Source organism: Mauremys mutica, chromosome 12, assembly GCF_020497125.1.
Source record: "Mauremys mutica isolate MM-2020 ecotype Southern chromosome 12, ASM2049712v1, whole genome shotgun sequence".
Taxonomy (NCBI): Eukaryota; Metazoa; Chordata; order Testudines; family Geoemydidae; genus Mauremys; species Mauremys mutica.
The window spans coordinates 6,233,334-6,253,358 of record NC_059083.1 but is presented as its reverse complement, the minus strand read 5'-3'; the positions used below and the strand labels follow the sequence as shown (position 1 = coordinate 6,253,358).

At 52.6% G+C, this 20,025-nt stretch overlaps 2 protein-coding genes across 2 annotated transcripts in view; one reads left to right on the top strand and one right to left on the bottom strand.

Annotated features, from left to right (window-relative positions):
- LOC123346030 (C-type lectin domain family 2 member D-like) overlaps positions 1-20,025 on the top strand; it is a 48,912-nt gene that overhangs the window by 2,235 nt on the left and 26,652 nt on the right. The window contains exon 2 of the mRNA XM_044983225.1: positions 3,404-3,633. The gene's annotated coding sequence lies outside the window, so the exon portion shown is untranslated. The remainder of the gene's footprint in view (positions 1-3,403; positions 3,634-20,025) is intronic.
- The window catches only part of LOC123345839 (L-amino-acid oxidase-like), a 52,796-nt gene that overhangs the window by 29,137 nt on the left and 3,634 nt on the right, over positions 1-20,025 (bottom strand). The window lies entirely within an intron of this gene.

Genomic DNA, 20,025 nt, shown 5'->3' with positions numbered 1-20,025 from the left:
CCTCAGCTAGAGTTCATAGGTCAAACCGTGAGCAAAGACCCACCCCAGCAAATTGGGCCATGTCCTTCTCTTGGGGCCCTTGAGTCTAGCAACCCCCAAATCACCCACAGTCCCAAAAGTCCCACAATCCAAAAGTTTCTGTCCCGGGTCAGTGCAGCCCCAGAGTTCAAGAGTCTCTCTGGAGAGGTCCCCCTCCCCAGCCTGGGTAGAAATGGGCACCTTACGTGGTTTCAGGGTCAACTGCCCTGCCTCTTCGTGGGGTTCTGCTTCCACTAGTCATCCCTGCTAACAGCTCAGCTCTGCTTGCTCTGTGGGTTGCTCTGCTCTGCCAGCTGCTCTGGTCCACCAGCTGTCCACTCCAGCCGTCCTCACGAGCTGCTTGGCTCCACTCACCCAGTGGCTGCACAAACTGCTCCGCTCTGCCAGCTGCTCTGCTCCACAATATTGCTTCAGGCTCCCCCACTCATTAGCACAGTACTCAGCGCTCTCAGCTCAGCAAGTCCAGCTCTTCAGTGTTTCCAGCTCATAGTAGGGGAGCCCCAGTGCCAGTGAGTTCAGCTCAGTAACCTGTATCTAGACTCTTAAGGGAATCAAAAAATTAACTCTGACATTCCACAGTGGAGAGAGGCATAGGTGGAACTGGTGCTTCTGGCTCACACAAGAAGCCTGCACCACCCAGTACAGATCTCTGTCCTCAGCCTCTCTCTCTTGACTGGGTTTTGAAACCCATGTCCCTTGTCTAGCAAGTGCTATTCAGTTGACAATGAAACCCTCTATCATAAGACAGTTTTGTAGTTCATTTACTTAATCGGGATGACAACATTTTATTGCTCCTGCCCCAATAACAATGAAATTGGGGCTCCCATAGCTGTGAAAATAACCATCCCAGGCTGCTGTGAAATATAATAAGTGGGGTGGGAGTGCCAATGCAAATAACTGAAATGCTAATAGGAATAATTGAAACTTCTTTCTGCACTCCCCATAATCTACCACCAGATGTCAGTGTAGAGCTCATCCTGACTCTGCTTACATCAGTGTTCAGAGCCATATAAAAATGCAGATGAAATTTTGGGGGCCCTGGAGCAGGGTCCTTCACTTGCTCTGGGGACCCCAGAAAACTCTTGCGGAACGTGGGCCCCCGGAGCTTCTTCCGCTCTGGGTCTTCGGCGGCAATTTGGTGGTGGGGGGGGGGGGGGGGGTCCTTCCACTCATCCTCTGTAGAGTGATCAGAACCAACATATGCAGGCATATGTTGCTTCCAAGTCTACTGTTCCAGCCCTGCCTCTTGAGGTAACAGCCAGGGGCGGCTCTAGGCACCAGCTAAACAAGCTGGTGCCTGGGGCGGCAAAATGTAGGGGGGCGGCATAAGGCTGGGGCCCCAGCTCATCCTGCCGCTGCCAGCTGAGGAGCGGCCCGTCCCCTGCAGCGGGGGCAGGGCCGCGCTACCGGCTCCGCTTGGGGGAGAGGGATGGCCCCTGACCGGTAGCGCGGCCCCGCCTGGCTGCAGAAGACGGGCCGCTCCTCCTCCGCTTGCTCGTGCCCAGGTCCTAAACAGCGCTGCAGCCGCCTGGCTCCGGGGGGCTGAGCTCCGCCGCGCTCCGAGCCGCGTGGTTAGGGAGCGGGGCTGGGAGCTCCGGGCCGAGCGGCTCCTCCCCTGACCACGCGTCTCTGAGCGGGGAGGAGCTCAGCCCCCTCCGGGAGCCACGCGGCTGCAGCGCTGAGCAGGGCCGCTCCTCGAGGCGCGCGGTGAGCTGGGGGTAAGCAGCCGTGGCCAGGGGGTTGGCTAAGGGGCAGGGAGTCCCGGGGACACTCAAGGGGCAGGGAGGGGGCACAGGTTCTGTGGGGGGGGGGGGGTGGTCAGGGGCCAGGGAAGGGGGGGTTGGATTGGGGGGTCTCAGGGAGGTGGTTGTCAGGCACCCCTGACCCCATTACCCCCAGGCCCAGCCCTGACCCCCAGCTCCAAGCCCAGCCCCTCTGAGGTGGGCACCCCCCCAAACCCATCCTCCCCACCCAGCCCTGACCCCCAGCTCCAAGCCCAGCCCCTCTGAGCTGGGCACCCCCCCAAACCCATCCTCCCCACCCAGCCCTGACCCCCAGCTCTGAGACCAGCCCCTCTGAGCTGGGCACCCCCCGACCCCATTCCCCACAGCCCTGACCCCCAGCTCTGAGCCCAGCCCCTCTGAGCTGGGCACCCCCCGACCCCATCCCCCATAGCCCTGACCCCCAGCTCTGAGCCCAGCTGCTCTGAGGTGGGCACCCCTGACACCATCTCCCTCACCCCAGACCCCCAGCTCCGAGCCCAGCCCCTTTGAGCTGGGCACTCTCCGACCCCATCCCCCCACCCCAGACCCCCAGCTTTGAGGCGAGCCCCTCTGTGCCAGACAACCTCCGACCCCATCTCCCCACAGTCCTGAGCCCAGCCCCTGTGAGCCGGGCACCCCCCGACCCAGAGCCCAGCTCCCCACCCAGCCCTGGGCAACAGCAGCACCACCTCCAGGCAGTGACAGCCCATTGGCACCAACCATCACCATCACCCAGCAACAGCCCATTTTGTAATTGCAAATGTATACAGACCAGTAAAGCATTTAATGTTTTTAAATAATGTATTTGGTGTATTTTCAAATTATTACAAATTAATTTTCACTAGTTATTTTTTACATTTCCAAATACATGTTACTATAGTATTGCAACTTTTTTTATGGAAGGGGCCCCCAAAATTGCTTTGCCCCAGGCCCCCTGAATCCTCTGGGCGGCCCTGCCCAGTGTGTGTGAGGAGCCGGGGAGGGAGGGAAACGGGGTCTCCTGGAGCCGAGCCTGGGCTGCGATGGCGGCGAGGGGCTCCTGGAGTGTGTGAGGAGGTGAGCGGCCGGCTGGGTTCGTCGGTGCTGAGCAGGTAGCCCCACAGCCGGAGATCCTCGCCTTCCCTCCTGCCAGGGCTGGGCCAGGGCACCGTGAGGCTGAAGAGCAGCAGGTCCAGGGGGTCTCCAGGTCCTCGGCCGCCAGCATGTCGGGGGTGAGGGCGGTGAGCGCGAACTGATCCACCTTGGCCACCAGCAGTGCTGCGAAGCCCAGGGAGGGGGCCGTGTTCTTTGCGCCACCCCGTAGCCGCGCCGCCACCTGGAAGTACTCCCGCTCCGCGCCGCCCAGCAGCTCCACCCGCATGGGGACAGAGTCGCAGCTGGGCCAGGGCTCGGCTGCAGTGTGCTGGTAGCGGATCCCACATTTGGTGGGAGCCCAGAGCTGGGGCAACAGGGGGTGTTAGTGGGGGGCACTGGTGGGCGGGGGGGCTCATGTCTGGGGGCGGGGGGGGGCAGCCAAAAATTTTTTTGCTTGGGGCGGCAAAAAACCTAGAGCCGGCTCTGGTAACAGCCAAGTTGAAGGTCAATGGAATTTCCTATTCCAGGTGTGAGGAGTTTAGGAGGTGTCTGCTATTCGTCACTGCAGAGGCTGGGCCACCCGAACAGGAATGAAATATTCCCTCACCAAGCAAGCGTTATCACGGGCCTGTTTGGTAAGTGAAGGACAGAGAAATGAACTGACCAGCCCAAGGAGCCTGTGATGTCGTTGCTGGGAACTGAACCAAGATCTTGTCAGCAGATCAGTGCTGTCACCATCCTTTGTTGGGACTGAGAGGTAAGATATAGAGGGTAGCACTAAAGGGCACATCTACACTGCAACGTAAGCCCAGGGTTAGTAGAACTCAAGTGAGCAGACCCAGGTGTGTTAACCTAGGACAGTGGTTCCCAAACTGGGGTTTGTGACATGTTACAGGAAGTTCTTGGGGAGCGGGGGGGAATTCCCTAATGGCAGACAGAGCTGTCCCTAGGGACCCTGGGCAGCACGGGGCCGGCAGCCTGGAGCCCCTTGACTTCCAAGAGATAAGCAGATCAAAGCAAGCGTCTCTGTCACACTGAGGCGATTTAAACGTCAAGACTCCTTAGAAGAAATGGAAAGGGAGGTGGATGGTTTTTTGCTGTTCATGAAATTAAATAGGCAGCTAGTGCTGTTTGTAAAATTGTTATGAAGAACAAGTTTAAGCTTTGTTGTAATGTGTGTTGTTTGCTTGAACTGCTCAAGGCTGAATGTTTGTGTAGGAGGAACTCTGTGAGTTGGCTTCTTAAATACCTTCCTGCTGTTTCACATCTGATACTCCTTGGTGAAACATAGGAGCCTTGTCTTAGAACAGGCTTAATAAAAGTGACACAAGCTACGAAAGTGAGACCTGGGAAGAGTGTTGCTGTTTTCATAATGTAATAAAAATACTGTAATGATAAACACTGTGCAATAAGAATGTCATAAGAACAAATGTTATATTTCCCAGATCACCAGTATAATTTATACTCAGGTAAAGGAGAAAATCCCTGAAATACTCATTTTTAGGAGGGGGCTTGCAAGACTTGACATTTTAGTGAAAGGGGTTCGCAGGTTGTTAAAGTTTGGGAACCACTGACCTAGGACTTGAGCGTCTACACTTGTTTGTAACCCAGGTTAGCAATTGTTCAACCCTGGGTCCCACCCCAGGGCTCCAGTGTCTGCAATGCACTGTGCAGGCCCGAGTCCAACCACCCATATCCCAGACTTCCTAGCGCCCTGACAGAATGAGGCTGCTCTAGCTCTTTGGTGGTGGTGCAGTGTGGGAAAACTTGACTGTCCAGAGGACAAAGAAAGTCGGCCTGTGGGATTGTGGGATACTATTGGCGGACTCCCAGAGTTCAGTGGGGCTGCGTCTACACAGCAAAGCAATAGGGCTTGAACCCTGGGTCCTGGCTTGACTCAGGTTCAGGCCTTTTACCTGAGTGGAACCCTGGGTCCAAGCCCTGGGTCAGTGCGATTTGTGTGTTGATGGAAGAGGGGTTAGCCTGGAGCCTGAGTTTGAACCCTGGGCTTATATTGCAGTGTGGACATACTAGAACCTGATCCCAACACCCCTGTTTCTGTTAAGGTCACTGAGTGCTGGATCTGGGCTGGCAGAACTACAGTAGGTGGGTAACAGCCTAAGCTTGGGCTAGTGGGGATTTGTTTCCTAGGGGACTTTAAATGACTTGTGTTTATGACTAGGCTTGGCAGATGTTGATGATGATTTTCATAATTTTGACAGATAATACTGATGTTTACGCTTTTTTAAATTTTTTAATCAATTTTAAATTTCACAGCTGTGCAAAATTATGGGTTCTAGGCCTTTTTAAAATGTTTGTTTAAATGCTCGCAGTTGTGGGAAATTAATTGGGGAGTGTGTCATATAATAATGACAATAGATGTTGAGATTTAAACAATTAAAGCTTTATAACCTTTAAAACACAAAAATTTCAACATCTCATGTCAAAACGTACAAGGGAAATAAATGTCAAACAAATCCTACTCAGTACTCAAGCAGCATTTTCCTTACTTTGCCTGTCTGTGAAGCTCAATAATTGTGCCTGGAAATATTTTGTCCTCAGTTTGTGCATGTGCGGTGAAATTGACCTTTATTGACAGTGGCAGATAAAAATCTAATCCTATTTATGCTGCATGAATGGCTCTAGGAGGAAAGCTAGCTGGACATAAAAGGGACTTTCAGGAGCCTGGAAAATTGATTCCATTGCAGAGCATTCTCCGCTTCCAAGTGGGTGAGGAGGGGCATGTGTGCGTATGTTTGTGTCCACAAATGCATATGTCTGTGTTGTCCCAGTTTGTATCCTTGACATGTGTGGATTTTTTTCCCAGCATCCTCATCTGCTCCCCCTAAATGTGTCTCTTCCCTCCACTGCCCTCTGTGTTCCCCACCACTGTGTCCTCTCTGATTCCAAGTATGTGTGAGCCCCCCCCCCCCCGCTTTGGGGTGTGGCTTTTTGTGCCTTTTGCACCCCCTCTTATGTGTGTGTTCTCCCCAAGTGCGTATTGCAGGAAGAGCTCAGAATGGAAGAAAGAGGACTAGGTTTCATGAGAGATCTATCTACACCTGTGGCAGGAGAGAGACTCAGGAATCCAAGCCAGCTGTGTGTGTCTGTGTCCGTCCCTGTCCCCACTGCCCCTACTCTGTTCCTCCTGAGGATCAAGGTAACCCCCTACTGCTTAGCTCCATGCCAGACACATGACATGTGAGCCCTGCTCGTTAAGCCAATGCACTTTGCTTCTCTGCTTTAGAGTCCTCTGTTTGCTTCCCCCAGCATGCTCCCCATGGGGCTACTCAGAGACCATCTGCCGTTCCTCCCCTCCAGCCCCTCCCCTGCTCCCAGCACACCAGGACCACAACAGTCACTCTGTGCACATCTGCTCTCATACCCGCCCATTGCTGCTTCTAAATGCCAGACGCTTGGACCGAAGATCATTGAGTGCAGGTGTTAAGCTAAACTGCAGCACACCACTCAGGGCACCACACAGGGGCTCTCCTCTGTTTAGTTATGTTGGGTTCTCCTGAGACCTCTTCCCCTCCACTCCCCAAGAACGACTCTGGGCTGATCACTCCGGTGTCTGATTTGGCAGATAGCAAAGCTACGCTGAGTTGATCAGACTCAAGTGTAGGGGGTGGGTATAGGGCGTATCACACATCCAAAGTTACACATATCGCCAAGTTACCCAAGTACCACATATCCCAAGTTACACACCAACCCCTTCCTTCATGCGCTACATTGCATTCATGATCCATTGCTTCACATTTTGGGATTGGCTTGGTTCCTTTGCAGGAACCAATCCCTGTACAGCAAGCGCTACCCACACCCTATGTTTGACTTTACTCTTTACCTCATATTTACACTCCTGACTTCTCTCATCATTGTTTTCTTGTTGTTAACAAATGGTTCCCCAGGTGTTCTCCCTCTTATCACAGCTTGCTCAGACACTCTCTTTTAGTTTACTGTCCCATTTGCTTATCTTAGCGCAAGCATTTCTGCTGCTATAGTTACCTCCCTGATCTTGTCTTCCAAGAAATGAGGCCTCCCCCATGTTTCATAACGTGTAGCGGAACATGAGTAACGTTGGCTTATCGCTGGGGCATGTGTGAAATTCTTCACATGCATCGTTTATCTGCTGTAAAATGCCCTTTGTTGACCTAAAGCTATTTGACACCATTTCACCAAATAGTTTAGCCATTCCCTCCCCCACCACCCCTTGATCCCATTCACAAAATAGTGGGGGTGGGGGGGTAGATGCTGTCATAACCACTGGACTAAAAGTTCTATGGGGAGGACGTTCACAGGGGATGGAGCAGGGATTTCTCCCTCCTCGGTGACTGGTTCCATAGCCCGGTGGCTGGGACAGTCTCACATGCTCTCTGGCCCAGTGAAGAGCTGAGTACTTTCTATGGCATCAGGAGGAGAGATTGGGAGGTACCTGCCCTAGGACACCCCACAGCCCGACCGTCTCCCAGGAGCTGCTCTAACCGCAGGGATAACGGCGCACGACCACCTCCGTCTGTTTTGTGGATCTAGCCCTGTAAAAAGGCTGGGGAAGAGGGGTCCTGGTGAGTCCGTCTCTTCCCCAGGGGCAGCTGCTGCTGAGCTGATCGTGTTGGACCCCACCTGCTCCCCAGCCCGATCCCTGGAGCTCCAGTGGGTGCTCCCACCCCTGCTCTTGTCTCATGCCCCCCCCCCTCCCCAGCCTGAGCGGCCTGATGGGCAGGGGCTGATCTGCTTCTGCCCCTGCAATATTTCCATTGAGGAGGGGGTGCTCTCGCATGCCCCCGTCCCCACCCACAGCTGTTCTGCCACCCCTGTCTGGGGGGAGGGTTACAGAAATACCTGCAGGAACTAAAATCACTGTGGGGGGGGGGCAGTAAATTAATGGAAAATGCTGCCAGGTAAATGATTTTGGAGAAGTACCAGTCAAAAACTGGTTCTGACTGGATTCAACTGTCTCTTAATGGCTCATTTATCTTCTGCTTGGTTTTTTCCTCTTTTTCCCTGGCAACTAATACAAATGTCTGTGCGCATGCAAATGTGGCTGGTAGGAGTCAGGCCACTAACAGGTGCATCACATTGTGTCCTCTTTCTTGAGCTTTTAAACAAATTTGTTAACCAAGTTCCTAGTTTATAGCCTGTTTGTTTTTCTTCAGGAGGTGAGTCCGGGTTGGGTTGGGGAAGGTTTTAGGCAGATGCTCTGCAATGACGCAGACGGCCTGGCGTCCTGACTGGTCTGCTAAGCACAGGCCTGGGGCTGTTTGGCCTCCAGAAGCAGCCAGTGCATTGAGCCCAGCATGGGCGTAAGCTAGGACAGCTCTGTCTCAAGGTCCTGGGACATCAATGGGCTCCAGTTCCAGCCCCGTCCATTGCTACGGGCTCACTGCACATCCTACCCCCAGAGAGTTTGGTGCCAGGCTGCGTATCTATGGTGCAGACAGACAGAGCAGCTTTGGGGGATAATGCTGTTTGCTCTGAAGTGCCGACTGTGGGTTTCATGCTCTGCAGCTGCTGTTACTAGGGGAACAGGTGCTGGGTGAGTTGATCTGATTTAGGGCTTTACACTAGTAACTTTCTCTCTCAGAGGTGTGAAAAAACACCCCCCCCCCCCCGAGTAATGCACGTGTCAGTGCTATAAAGCGCCAGCGTAGACAGTGCACCAGCGCTGGGAGCGATTCCCCATTTTAGCAGAGCTTTTTGTTCAGAGCTAGGAGCAAACACATTCCTGGGACTCTTTACCCACTGCACCACCCAGCTTGGTTTTTAAGCCGCAGGCCAAACAATGGTCCCGGTTCATGCAGCCCATTTATACCAGTGCAGCGTAAGTACAAAGCCTGGCACCAAACTGTGGTGGCAAGACTGGCTCGTGACAACCAAAGAGTCTGGAACATTGACGTCCCACGACTCTGAGACAGAGCAGACAGGACTGGTAGGTTCCAAGGCCAGAAGGGACCATTGTGATCATGTAGCCGGAGCTCCGGAATAGCACCAGCCAGAGAGCGGCCCTGGATGAATTCCGGTTTGAACTAGAGCAGAGAGTTTAGAAAAACATCCAATCCTGATGGAAACATTTACAGTGGTGGAGATTTTATTAAGATTCAGACTCTCTAATGTGTTACCAGTAATATATAGAACCAAGGCCCTTTCTTTTTGGGTTTTTATTTTAAAGTCCCTGGGAATTTCAGTGTTTATTATTAAAAAAAAAAAAAATGTAAATATAGGTGAAAATCACTGCAAAAAATTAACTTCACAGTTTTCTGGTTAAATATTGGAGGACAGAAAAAAAAACAAGTAGAGAGAAGTGGGAGTATTGAGAGGAAACTCAGTTTAATGTTGTGGTTTGTGTTATGAACTGTACATAGTACATACATGTACACTTTAACAGACAGCTCGCATTTAGACTTAGTCTAACTTATTATTAATGTGAACACACCAATCTAATGTAAGGTACTGGATTTTTTAAAACATAATTAGTATTTCCATGTACTGGAGAGGTCAAGAATTGGTTAAAAAACCCTCCACCCAATAGCTTTTGTAAAACCCTGGAATTTTTCAGTTAAAAACTGAAAACAAAACAAATGTCATTCTGTGTAATATGCATTGAGCGAGCCAGACACCAACAGAAACTGCTTCCCAATTCTTCATTGATTGGGGGGGGGATTTTAACACCTGTCAAAGAAGAAATTGATTTCAACTGCTTTTCCGTTGAGGACTGTGGAATTTCACCACTTCAACATATTGTGTTATTACCCCTCCCGCTTTCCTTATCCCGCTCTTTGCTTGTGAGACACGTTGTATCTACACCCCAGCAGCTGCACCGCTCCCAACGGCTGTTTCCGGAGGGTTGGCCCACATTGCCCTGAAGCAGGGAGCCTCCAACTGCCTGTTCAGTTCGGCAGATGCAGGTGTCATGGGGGTTGTTCTTAGACCCCGTTCGTTATGGGGGGAGAATAACGCCTGCCTCAGACTCTCACAACTCACCCATGTTGGCGCCGCCCCAGCAGTGCGGGATTCATCTGCTGATCTCTGGCCTGTACACTCGTGTCCCTCCTGCCCATCCACCAGACACACACGTAGCCCTATAGACTCATAGACCTGAAGGCCAGAGGGGCCCATCACGATCATCCAGTCTGATCTCCTGCCCGTCACAGGCCACAGAACCTCACCCACCCACTCCTGTAACAGACCCCGAACCTCCGGCTGAGTCACTAACGTCCTCACATCATGGCTTAAAAACTTCAAGTGACAGAGAATCCACCATTTACAGTAGTTCAATCCTGCAAGTGATCCGTGCCCCATGCTGCAGAGGAAGATGAAACCTCCCCAGGGTCTCTGCCAAGCTGAGCTGGGGGAAAATTCCTTCCTGCCCCCAAATCTGGTGACCAGTGAGACCCTGAGCATGTGGGCTAGACCCACCAGACAGACGCCTGGGAAAGAATTCTCTGTAGTAACTCAGCCCTCCCCAGCTCGTGTCCCATCACGGGTCATTGGAGATGTTTGCTAATAGCAGTCATGGCTGGGCCACATGCCACTGTAGGCAACTTCATCGTAAACCCTCCCAACTTATCAAGCTCAGTCTTAAAATGAGTTATTTTGTTGTTCACACTGCTCCCCTTGGAAGACTGTTTCAGAACTAAACTCCTCTGCTGGTTAGAAACCTTCATCTAATTTCAAACCTAAATCCATTGATGGCCAGTTTATATCCATTTTTTCTTCTGCTGATATTGGCCCTTGGCTTAAATAACTCCTCTCCCTCCCTGGTACTGATCTCTCTGATCTATTGATAGAGAGCAATCCTCTCTCCCGCAGCCTTCATTTGGTTAGAGTAAACAAGCTGCACTCTGCAGCACAGTATGGGAGAAGGTGACCAGCTCTCTGTGGAGAAAGAAGTAGTTCGGGACTATTTAGAAAAGCTGGACGAGCACAAGTCCATGGGGCTGGATGTGCTGCATCCGAGGGTGCTAAAGGAGTTGGCCGATGAGATTGCAGAGCCATTGGCCATTATCTTTGAAAAATCATGGCGATGGGGGGAGGTCCTGGATGACTGGAAAAAAGCTAATGTTGTGCCTATCTTTAAAAAAGGGAAGAAGGAAGATCTGGGGAACTACAGGCCAGTCAGTCTCACCTCAGTCCCTGGAAAAATCATGGAGCAGGTCCTCAAGGAATCAATTCTGAACCACTTAAAGGAGGGGAAAGTGATCAGGAACAGTCAGCATGGATTCACCAAGGGCAAGTCATACCTGACTAACCTAATTGCCTTCTATGATGAGATAACCGGCTCTGTGGATGAGTGTAAAGCAGTGGATGTGCTATTTCTGGACTTTAGCAAAGCTTTTGATACAGTCTCCCACAGTATTCTTGCCAGCAAGTTAAAGAAGTCTGGGCTGGATGAATGGACGGTAAGGTGGATAGAAAACTGGCTAGATGGTCGGGTTCAACGGTTCCAGGTGTAGTTGGCAGCCGGTATCAAGCGGAGTGCCCCAAGGGTCGGTGCTGGGGCCGGTTTTGTTCAATATCTTCATTAACGATCTGGAGGATGGTGTGGACTGCACCCTTAGCAAGTGTGCAGATGACACTAAACTGGGAGGAGTGGTTGATACGTTGGAGGGTAGGGTTAGGATACAGAGGGACCTTGACAAATTAGAGGATTGGGCCAAAAGAAATATGATGAGGTTCAACAAGGAAAAGTGGAGAGTCCTACACTTAGGACGGAAGAATCCCATGCACTGCTACAGACTAGGGACCGAATGGCTGGGCAGCAGTTCTGCAGAAAAGGACCTAGGGGTTACGGTGGACGAAAAGCTGAATGAGTCAACAGTGTGCCCTTGTTGCCAAGAAGGCTAATGGCATTTTGGGTTGTATAAGTAGGGGCATTTCCAGCAGATCGAGGGACGTGATCATTCCCCTCTATTCAGCACTGGTGAGGCCTCATTTGGAGTACTGTGTCCAGTTTTGGGCCCCACACTACAAGAAGGATGTGGATAAATTGGAGAGAGTCCAGCGGAGGGCAACAAAAATGATTAGGGGGCTGGAGCACATGACTTATGAGGAGAGGCTGAGGGAACTGAGATTGTTTAGCCTGCAGAAGAGAAGAATGAAGGGGGATTTGACAGCTGCTTTCAACTACCTGAAAGGGGGTTCCAAAGAGGATGGATCTAGACTGTCCTCAGTGATAGAAGATGACAGAACATGGAGTAATGGTCTCAAGTTGCAGAGGGGGAGATTTAGGTTGGACATTAGGAAAAACTTTTTCACTAGGAGGGTGGTGAAGCACTGGAATGGGTTCCCTAGGGAGGTGGTGGAATCTCCTTCCTTAGAGGTTTTTAAGGTCAGGCTTGACAAAGCCCTGACTGGGATGATTTAGCTGGGGTTGGTCCTGCTTTGAGCAGGGGGTTGGACTAGATGACCTCCTGAGGTCCCTTCCAACCCTGAGATTCTATGATTAAATCTCCTCTCATAAGGTAGGTCCTCCATGCTTCAGATCATCCTAGTAGCCCTTCTCTGCATCTGTTCTAGTCTGAATTCATCTTTCTTAAACATGGACGACCAGAACTGCCCACAGTATTCCAGGCGAGGTCTCACCAGTGCCTTGTATAATCAGAGAATGGTCAGACTGGAATGGACTTTGGAAGGTCCATATAGTCCTGCCATGAGTGAAGGGGACTGGACTAAGTATTATCTAGCCCAGCCCTGACAGGTGTTTGTCTGACCTGCTGTTAATAATCTCCAGTGATGGAGAGTCCACAACTTGCCACAAAATTCCACCATTTATTCCTGTGTTTTACACTCTGGCAGTTAGTACTGACTAATGATACAAACACTTCCCTGTCTCTATGGGAAATATCTTGCCTAATGCACCCTAGATTGGTGGCTCATAGTCATCCTCCCTGCCCAGCTGCTTACCTCGATCTCACAAGAAACTACTTGGGTGGCTTAATCACCTGACTCCAGAGACGTGTCCCGTTCGTGGATCACTAGCGGAGATAGGTGACTCGCTCCAGCCTGGACTTAGGTGCCAAACTCCCCGAGGGGGCAGGACTTAGGACACACCCCTCTCATTAGCATTGGCCAGAGTAGGCGTCTCCCTGCCCAGCATGCTGGCTGTTGTGAATCCCATTCTACGGCACCTACCTCTCCCCATTCATTGTGTCGGGAGCTGGGGAACCTAACCCAGGCGTGGTGGATCCTGGTGCTGTTCCTGAGATTTTTCTAGGCATCTGAAAGTTAGGTGTTGTGACTCTCAGCAGCACGACGCCCTTTGTGGGGCCAGGCCCCCCTGCCTTGAAGAGAGGAAGGATGGTCCTGTCGTTAGGACCTTAGCCTGGGACCTGCAAAACCTGGCTTTGATTCCCTGCTCCAGCACTGATACCTGGGGTGAGTCACCTGGGCCTGATCTTCACTTGTATTTACCTGCCTATTTCCCACTGAAATCGATCTGGGCCGCAGTTCCCCGTCTGTAACACGGGGGTAAAAGCGCTGCCCTGCCTTGTAGGGCTAAATCCATAAAAATATTGTGGTGACCAGTGCAACGTTGCACTCCATGTGATTTTATGAAAATATGCTAATCAGTGTGAATATGATGTAACTGGAATATGCTTCATGCAAAATGTCTCTTGTAAGGTATCATTACAAAGCTTATAATCAGTGATGAGCTGCCAATTTTTTAACAACGGGTTCCCTCCTCCCTCCAAAATTTTAACAACGGGTTCCCTCCTTCCCCTCCTCCCCCGTGGGGGGGGGTCGTGCCCCATCCAACCCCTCATGTTCCTTAACACACACACTCCGAGACCCCTGACCCATCCCCCCCTTCCCTGTCCCCTGACTGCCCCTTGCTGCCCCACCCAACCCCTCCTCTCATTCTCAATGGCCCCCCAGAACCCCTACCCCATACAACTACCCCTTCTCTCTGTCCCTGAGTGCCCCCACCACCTCATCCAACCCTGCTCTTTCCTGACTGCTCCCCGGGACCCTTGCCCCCATTCAATCCCCCTGTTCCCTGCCCTCTGACTGCCCTGACCCCTATCCACCCCCCCACAACCCACCCCCTCCCTGCCCCCTTACCACACTGCCTGGGGACCGGGTCCACTCTGCCAGGACCACGACCGGCGCCGCTCGGCCTGACTCCCCGGGCCGGGCCGGCGCCGGGGCCCGGCCGCTCGGCCCGACTCCCCGGGCTGGCACCGGGGCCCGGCCGCTCGGCGGCAGCCGCGGGGCCCGACTCCCCGGGCCGGCGCTGGGCTGGAGGGAGCCGCGGTCTGGGACCGGGAGCTGCTGAGCCAGCCGCACCTCCCCTCCCCCTCCGCACCCCAGCTTACCTGCTGGCTGCCTCCATGCTGCTTGTTCAGGCTTCCCGCGAACATCTGATTCGCGGGAAGCAGGGGAGGGGGAGGAGAAGGGGCGGAGCAGGAGAGGAGTGGGCGGGAACTTTTGTTAAATTTAGCAGCCCTTAACAAGCGGTTCTAAAATGGCTGCTAAATTTAACAACGGGTTCCCGCGAACCCGTGCGAACCCGCTGCAGCTCACCCCTGCTTATAATCCACTGAGTGTGTGATGTTCCCTTCTGGTGTTATCTGGATCAGTGATCTGCTAGGCCACTGCAATCCTTGACTCTTGGAGCCAGCCATACCCTGCTCTGCTGTGAGAACCCCCCACTCCTGGGCCATTCACGCACAGCCTCTGGCATGTAAGCTACTCCCAGCTATTTGCAATGAATGACACAAGCCAATATCTCTGGTCCCAGACACAACCCTAGGAACCTCCGTCTTGCAGTGGCCAGTTACGCCCACTGGATGCTGCAAGCTTATATAAATTTGTCAATATAACAGTGTACCAGGCTTGTTCTCCCAAGGGGAGCCTCTGACACACTGCAAACCAAACTCATTGCTTCAGGTAGAATAAACAAACAGATTTATTAGCTATAAAGGTGATTTAAGTGATAAGTCAAAGCAGAACAAGTCAGATTTGCTCTAATGAAATGAAAGCACAGAGCATTCTAAGCTGATCTTAACACGTTCAATGTCTTTAAAACTTGGATGTTTTTCACCACATGCTGGGTGCTCTTCAGCCAGGCTCTCCCCTTTGATCAGCGCTTCAGTCCCTTGATGGTGCTGGTGTCTGTAGATGTAGGTGGGAGAGAGAGACCATGGCAAAATGTCTCTCCCTTTTATCATGTCCTTTCTTCTCTCCTGGCTTTGTGCCCCCTTCAGAGTCAGGTGAGCATCACCTCATCGCAGTCCCGGACTGCCCAAAGGAAGGGGGTGACTCACTGGAGAGTCCAACAGATCCTTTGGTGCTGCCTAGGCCAGTGTCCTTTGTTCCTGTGAGGCTGGGCTGGGTTTGTCCCATCCGTGCCCTGATGAGGTGTGAACTGCCTCTCTGTTCCTGGAGAGTTTTTGCCTGGGCTTGCTCTAAAGCCATGAGGACACATTTTCAGCCTCATAACTATATACATTAAATTATAACCTGTAACCTTATTATTTCTCTCCACTGCAGCCCCAGGGCAGCCTGAACCCCAAACCCCTCATCCCTGGTCCCACCCCAGAGCCCACATACCCCTGCATCCCAACCAGCCCGTCACAGTGGGACCTCCTATTACTCCCCTGCAGAATCTGCTGGAGGAGCAGCATTGGGTGTTGTCACTGGTATTACAGCAGTGCCTGGAGGCCTTAAGCTTAGGGCTTGGCTACACTTACGGTTTGCAGCGCTGGTCATCCAGCTGTGTAGGAGCAGCGCTGGTGTGTGGCCACACTCACATCTACCAGCGCTGGTGTGTGGCCACATTTGCAGCATTTCCAGCGCTGTTGGGAGTGATGCATTATGGGTAGCTATCCCAGCATTCAAGTGGCCACAACGTGCTTTTCAAAAGAGGGGGGTGGAGTGGGGTCTAGTGTGACAGGGAGCGGGGGGAAAGAGAGAGGGGATTTTTTGGAGCCAACACTGTGTGTTTAGCTTCCTGACTTGAAAAATCAGAACATTTTTCCGACCCCTTAGTCTTAACTCTTAATTGCAAACAGCATGCAGGCAACACGACTCCCCGCTGTTTCCCTGCCTGCCTCTATTTGATTGTTTACAGCCAGGTACAGATGATCACAGCAAACAGGAGCTCTGTTTGTTTTTTAGATAGCAGCAGCAGCAACGGAGGAGCTCCACAGAGCTGTTCACAACAGGGAGGAGGATCTCATTTGATTGTTCACAGATTGATCACAGCAAACAGGAGCTGATAAACAGCTCCGGTAGAACGGAGCTCCGGAGGTTCACAACAAAACAAAGAGAGGCTGCATAACAAAACAAAGGGAGTAATTTAGTTAAAAGCATTCTGGGATATCTCCTTATTCCCTGGAGGCCAATAAAAGCGCTGGTGTGTGTCCACACTTGATGAGCAGCGCTGGATCACCAGCGCTGCAATCGCTACACCCCAACCCGGCCAGGTGTACAGCCAGCGCTGCAGCCAGGGAGTTGCAGCGCTGGATGTGGCTTGCAGGTGTGGACGGTTACTAATTGCAGCGCTGGAAAGCCTCCACCAGCGCTGCAACTTGCAAGTGTAGCCAAGCCCCTAGACTCACAGAAATGCGGAGCTGGAAGGGACCTGGACCCTTGGAGCCTGTTCCAGAGCTGAACTCCCCGGAGAGTTAGAAAGTTTTCCCTAATATGGAATCAAAATCTCCCTTGCTGCAGATTAAAGCCCATCACTTCTCGTCCTGTCTTCAGTGTCCATGGAGAACAATGATCCCTGTGCTCTGTATAACAGCCCGTCACTTGGTTTAAGACAAATAAAATCAGCATGTTTTGCATAGTCAGATAGTCTCAGCTTCCCCCCCCCCCCCGGCCCTGCCCTCACCAGCTGGCCGCGTTCTGTGGGTGTTGCAGCAGAGCTGAGTGGAAAGGAAGGTATTGTAGGGACTTTCTGTGTTTTGCAGGGGGATGTTTTATATCTTGATGGGGGGTGGGGGGAGCCTGGAGACGCTTGCGGGGGGTGTGTGTGTGTGAGAGGCTGGGTATCACCGGCAGAGCAATGGCGCTGTCCCTGGGATGATGAAATAGCAGGTCTGCTAGGAAGTGAGGGGCTGAATGGTGAAGAACTGCGACGGGGGCTAAGCAGAAAACTGCTTCTCCAGCCCTCGGTCACTCCAGCTCCACTGAGGGGGGTGAATGGAGCTGGACAGACCCCCTGGCCCTGGCTGGGGAAGCTGGAACTGCTGCTGCCTGCTCAGGCTGGGCTGGCTAAGAGCCCAGGGGAAGGAAGCCGGGGGGGGGGGGAAGCTGCAGCAGAGGGGAGGCAGTGAGGGGAGGCAGAGAGAGAACTTGCCCCTCTCCCCTGCCGGGGGCCTGCGAGACGGGGGCGACGTGTACGGTGAAGGGTGGTGGGAGCACAGCCTGTAACAGCCTGTGAGTAAAAGCACCAGGTGGGCCCTGCACCTAAAGGCGTCTGGGCGACTTTCTCAGCCCAGCGGGAGCCAGGAGGGCCCTGCAGTGAGGCTGTTACATCGAGGAGAAGCTTGTGTCTAACGCTGTAGAGCGGGAGCCAGGGGGAGAGACCAGGGAGGCGTCTACGTTGGCAGGGGAACAAACTCGAAGGGTAACGGCGCTGGAGGCTTTTAGGAACAGGTTCGACGGACGCCTGTCAGGGCTGGTCTAGGGTTACCTGGTCCTGCCGCAGCGCAGGGGCTGGACTTGAGGAGCTCGCGAGGTCCTGTCCAGCCCGACCTCGCTGTGACTGTTCTCAGCAGCCACCTTGTGAATGAAGCGGGGAAGGGGTGAGCTCTGGTCTGTGTGTGTGGGGGGGGGTGAGGGGAGCAGAGAGAGGGAGGGGGGTCAGTGGGGGAGGGAGAGAGAATTCCTGCTCGTTACCTTAAAGCAGGTGTAGAGAAAATTGGCATCAATAGGAAAGAGGCTTTATGCTGCCAGAGTGAACATTTCTATTTAATACCCAGACCAGTGTGTGCACTAAAAACAAAACGCTCCCCAGCGCGCCCTGCTCTGTTCTCCTCCGGGACGGGAGGAGAGGGAACGAATCTCGGGTCACCGACAGCTGCTCATGTCGTGCAGCAATGAGGAGAGGAGAATTTATATGGCAGCATCTGGAGACTTGTTGGGATCCGAGCCCCTTTGCCCTGGGAGTTTTACAGACCGAGTTAAGTCCCTTCCCCAAGGAGCCTGCAGTCTGAATAGACACGAAACAGACCAGCAGCTGGGGCCGTGGCTAGAACATGCAAGTGAAAATAGTGAAGAATGGGAAGAGCCTTTTAGTGATGTGATTGGTTGTGATTACAATTTCACACGTGTCTGTTACTTGCCTAGTTAAATTTAATGTCGCAGCTGCTCTCTGGTCTGTTTTTACCCCTAACAGTTTTAGTTTCATTCTACTTATAGGATACAAAAGTTCCCCAGTTAATTCTGTGTGACAGGCCCGGCTCTGTGTTTAATCACAATCCGGGGGCCAGGGGCATAAATTTAGGCTACGCACGCCCCTCAGTGCACTGCGAGGTTCCCGCGAGCATCAGTGACAGTCTGCACGGAGATGAAGGGGGAAATCCGTTCTTGATGAAATAGCAGAATTCTATTCCGCCTCTCGTTAGAGTGTGTGTGGTAACACCCATTGTTTCATGTTCTCTGTGTGTGTGTATATATAGTATCTTCCTACTGTATTTTCTGCTGAAGTGGGCTGTAGCCCACGACAGCTTATGCTCAAATTTGTTGGTCTCTAAAGTGCCACAGGTCCTCCTGTTCTTGTTCTGCCTCACTCGTGTGTGGGTGCCAGGCAGTGTATCCCCCCACCACCCATGGAAAAGTTATTAGAATTTTTTTCCCCATGTTGATAAGGCCTTAATCACAAGGCCACCATCTGTCTCTGATAAGGCCCCAGGGACATCAGCTGCTACCCTGGATGCAAGGAGGCTCTGTTCCCCCTCGTTAGCTCAGCTGTGCAGGAAGAAGGGAAATTGGGTGCTGGGCTCTTTGGAAAATCCGACACCCAGGGTGGAGTCACTTTCTTTGCAGCCACGGCCTATTGCTGACTCATTCAATTTGTGACCCACTCGCACCCCCAGCTCCTTTTCAGCAGTACAATGCCCGAGCCAGCTAGTCCCCAGTTTGTAGTTGTGCATTTGATTTTTTCCTTCCCGTGTGCAGTACTTTGCACTTCTCTTTACTGAATTTCATCAGACCAGTTCTCCCATTTATCAAGGTCATTTTGAATTCTCATCCAGCCCTCCAGAGTGCCTGTGATTCTCCCAGCGTGGTGTCAGACGCAAATTTTACAAGCATGCTCTCCACTCCTTCATCCAAGTCATTCATGGAAATAATGAATTGCTCCTGAGACAGGACCCTGGTGGACGTCACTAGATCCATGTAGATGCTCCTGCCCTGAAGCTTGGTGAGGAGGGTGGGTCTCCAAGCCCAGGTGGCAACGTCTACATGGCTATTTTTAGCACCATAGCACAGGCCTGAGTCTCTAGTCCCAGGCTCTGAGACTCGCTGCCATGGGTGTTTTGCAGTGTAGACGTACCCTGGGTCATTACTGAGCACCTGGAACCCACCCACTTTGCAGCAACGATGCAGGCAAAATCATCTCGGAGCTGTTAGCTATTAAGTTCAAGAACTCCTGGAAGGTGGGTGAGGTCCCGTAGGAATGGAGAAGGGCAAATTGTAAGGGGTGGGGCCGGGGGCAGGCACTACAGGTCTGATTACGCCTGATAAGAAAGAGGAGGGGGATGGGGAAAGCTGTGCTGCTGTGCAGAGCTGTGGTTGCTTGGTAACTCCAATAGACATTGCACCTGCGCCTGGGACTGTGGCCTTCAGCTTTGGGTCTGTGTGACAGGAGCCGAGGGAGGGCGAGGGGAGGCCCTGCCAGGGGGAAGTTTGGGGGCGGTTGCAGGAAGTGCCTGCAGTGGGGAAGTAGAGGCAGGTGGCATCAGGCAGCCTGTGGAGCAGGGGCAGGATATGGGGAGATCCAGGAGCCCCTGGTGGGTGCAATGAGGCCAGTCAGCACAGGCTACAAAGTGCCCCCCCTCCGCCCCCGAGTAATGTAACAACACTCCAGGCCCAGAGGGGTTTGTGGTCACAGCCAGCTCGAGGTGCTGCACTCGCCAGCCCAGCGATCCGCGCTGCAGAACCGCGGCCGAGCCACCGGGTGATTTCACGGGCAGCCCAGAGA